Below are 4,235 nucleotides of genomic sequence, written 5' to 3' on the forward strand. Positions count from 1 at the left end.
CTATTTTGACTCGGCTGTTGATGATGATCAAGAATATATATACTTGATGGGGTCGGAGACGCCTCCTTCTAACTGTTACATACATTCCAACGAGCACAATATACCCATTTACTTATTTTTTAAGTAACGAGGATAAAAATCAGTACGAGTAGAGCATTTCATTGGAAAAGGTTAAGTCATTAATTAGCCAATATAGTCTCCTTATATGATAAAATGAAATTTATATATTTTCATTTTTTCCTAAATTAAATAAACTCTGCATTTACTAAATAATCCATATTTAAAAAGATCTTGAAATGCTTAAATTGTAGGTTCATCTTAGTTTAAAATTGCTGACAAAAACATTTTATACTTCTTAGCTGAATTTTTAGCTGCTGAAAATTTTAATTAAGTTGAAACTTGTCGCACAGTGTAGAATCTGGCCCTTTGAACGCACAAGGACACGCATATGGTTGCAGATAAAAATGGAAAAGCAGATACAAAAGGCTTCTATTGTTGTTCTGTTGCCATTGTTGTGGTTCGCATTTGACAACTCCTTAATCATCGAAATAGGTCGCGTTATATTTATGGCATAGATACATTTGACGAAGCAGACGCTGAAACAGAAGCAGAAGAAGAAGCAGCATTTGAAGCAGCTTGCAAGTCACGAAATTCTCGTACATCAGCAAGAAATGTTGTTGCTGACTTTGAGTTGGTTTTTCAAATTATCAAGCACACACACATTGACATGAAAAGCGGTGTGCCCAAAGGGTGTCAGTATTAAATGGCAATTTCCCGTTGTTCGGTCATGTTGCGGATGTTCTACGTCCACCGTTTAACCAGTTTCCCCATTTTAGCTCCTGCAACATGTCTGACTTGCTATTTTTTTTTAGTTGAACAACAAATTTAATATGGCATTGGTTTTATTTATTGTGCGTTATTGATGAGCTTGCCAATAAATTATATCAATTGCGAATGCAAGTCATAGCCGCAGTCATAAATTGTAAATTTCGCCCCGCTGTTCGCTTTGTTTAATTGCCTAAAGCGACATTCCACATAAATTACATAAATGCAACTGCAAAATTTGTAAATTTGTTAACTTGCGAATTGGCTGTAATTAAATGGCAGGAGCATCTTGTGTCAGTTGTCTTGGTTATCTGTGCTATAGCAAAAGTTGAGAGGATGCCAGCTGCCAGGATGATGCTGCATCCGCATTTGGGCGTCCTTCACTCGATTGCGCTCCTTAAGTTTTCTTCAATTGCTCGCATTTTGTGAAAATTAGTACGAAACGCCTTTGGGGCGGTCCACAAAATGCAATTAGCATGACAATTTGGCAGGAAGTAAAGGAAGCAGGAGAAAGTACTTGAGTATTTTGTGGAATTTCCTTGGGGCGGCTGCTGTAGACGCTCATTTTCATTTTGATTTAGATAACAACCAATTGACGAACTATGTAAATTAACTAATTAAAAGTGCGACCACAATTTAAAATAATATTTGCATAAGCAAAAAGCCATTTGCATTGTGGTTCGAGTATCAAAACGAATGCAGTTTTAAGGCGCTTATCACGAATTAAATTCACAATGGAAAATTAGAGATATCAAAGTGATTGAAAATTGAAAATGAAAAATACCACCAATAAAGTGAGTTAAACAAAAAGTCAATCATCAAGGAAGCAAAACAAAAGACGCAATTGATATAGAGGAAGAAGAATGCGAGAAAATAAATCTTGAAACAGGTGAATTATTTCATTGCTAACTAACATTAATTAAATATCATCACTCGGCAAAGCAAAGCGGAAAATAAAAGGCATCATAAATATTGTGAGCCTCGTTTTATTGTCCAGGCTAAAACACACACACATACACATAAAATCACCATAGTTGAACCCCAGAGTTTTAGTATGTGCAGTATGACTTAAAAGAATTTTTATTATGCAATATAAATTTAATAGCTGTTGTAAGTTTTATTGTTTGGTTCTGCTAGCTGCAAAACAATAAGTTTTGTAATAAATAATTGGAAAAATTCAGCAACGGAAGAAAGTTAAATGTATAGATTGCGTAAAAAAAACACTCTGGGCTACAATTATTTACATAAAAACAGGACTCGTTATTTATTCTTTTTTTTTAAACAAAGAAATTGAATTTCTTTAATTAAAATACAATTAGCGCAAGGAAAACTCTCAGCAAGCAGACAGATAGTGATTTCTCTTTCTAAACTATATTTAAAAATTATAATTAATTTCAATTATAATTAAAATTTCAAGAGGAGTAAACGATAGTCTAGTGGAATGTGAGAGTATTGCTTATCATTAAATATACCTTTGTATATAGTAATGACTTTTTTTTTGAATAGTGTTGATCTAATTCGTTAAAGTATAATTAATATCAATTACAATTAAAATTTCAAGAGGAATAAACGAAAGTCTAGTGAAATGTGAGAGTATTGCTTATCATTAAATATACCTTTATATATAGTAATGACTTTTTTTTTGAATAGTGTTGATCTAATTCGTTAAAGTCCTGCTGAGAGTTTAGCCCAGGAGAGCAATTACAAAAGCATAAATTGCTCTGCGTGAGCCGCAAACTTCAGGACAAAGTTGTAAGTACCCCGTTTGCATGACGAAAAAAGAGAAACGAGAGATGGAACTGAGAGAGAAAGTGACAGAGCAAACGTCAAAAAAGCAAATGCCAACAGCGCAACGGACAAATACTTCATATCTGCCGCACACAGGAGCAACATACAAAAGCCACAAAATGTTTGCATGCGTTGTTGTGATGGTGTGTGTGTGTTTGTGTTTGTTGGCAGGCAACATGACATTGACTAACGTGCGACTTGGACGTGCCAGAGGATAGCACACAGATACAGACACATAAACATACAAATGCAACACACAGACACACATACGCAGTGCTGGCAAGCAGTTTACTGCAGTGCAATTTAACACGAACAATTTAATTTCAATAAAAACGCAAAACACCTACAAAAGTGGTCATAAAATTTTTGGTGTTTACACAAATGCAATTGCATTTAATTGCAGCAATTTTTATTTCAGATTTTTGCTGCTTTGCTGCTAATCTGTGGCACGTTATTCACGAAATGAAATGCAAATAGTTGCTGCTGATGAAAGGCAGCAACAGCAACGCTGCGTTCTATGCAACACTTTTTTTGCAAGTCAATTGCATTGAATGCAAGCGGTGGGTGGTGGTAGGTGGGCGGTGGGCGGTGGGCGTGGCACGGCACGGCACAAGGGCAAAGCCTGGCAGCTGTGTTTACTTTAGCGTATACAAGCGTGTCTGTCTGTGTGCTAAGCATACGCCTGCCTGAGTTGCTTAAATGTCAGTTTATATCTCAAGGATAAGCCGTTTTCCCATTGCTGCGACTGCTGTTGTTGTTGTTGCTGCGCCGTCTTTGGCTTTTCTTTCTCCAGCACACACTATAGAATATATATACACATATGTATTATTTCTGGAGGCTTCACACATCATGATATATGCATAAACATTTATTCGTGCCATATGCAATCACCAATGTGTTGTTGGTGTTGTTGTCGTTGTCGTTGTTGCTGAATAAATGACCACAATGGCAAAACAAAATGAAATGCAGATATTGCATTTTCAAACTGGGAATACCCGCAGTGCAAGTTAGAGTTCAATTTCACATTGCTGACAATTGTAATTAAGATTTACGAGCATGTCTCTGTCTTTTCCAGCCCATCGATAGCCCAAATCGGTTACTCCCACACGTTCAATTAGTGTCAGTATCTATATGCATATATGTGTGTGAAAACGAGTGTGGGTATTTGTCTATGTTTACGACCACATTATCTTTTAATGCAACGTGTAAAATGTGCGCGCCAGGCACAAAAATCGTAGCTAGCTATTTTGATTACTCATACGCCATGTTGTTTACACACAAATTGCACAGTCAGCAGTGCCAACATGGCCAAAATGCCAGCAACAGCATCAACAGTAGCGATAACAACAACAGCAACAACAACAACATCAGACACTGTCGGTCGTAATGAGCGCCAGTTAGCAGGAACACGAGATAAACTTGTTGCAGCGATAAAAAGCTATAAATTTGCCATTCACTTTATGTCCGTGTCTGTGTGCATGTTTATGTGTGGGTCTCAGTGGAAGTCTTTGTGTGTGTGTGTATGTGTGCGTCTTCTCTGAGTTTCTCTAATTAATAGCTTAACGCATGCGACGCCCCCAGACCAACCATTTGATTAAATGCTTGCAATTAAACTGCACTAA

Source organism: Drosophila innubila, assembly GCF_004354385.1.
Source record: "Drosophila innubila isolate TH190305 chromosome 2R unlocalized genomic scaffold, UK_Dinn_1.0 1_C_2R, whole genome shotgun sequence".
NCBI lineage: Eukaryota > Metazoa > Arthropoda > Insecta > Diptera > Drosophilidae > Drosophila > Drosophila innubila.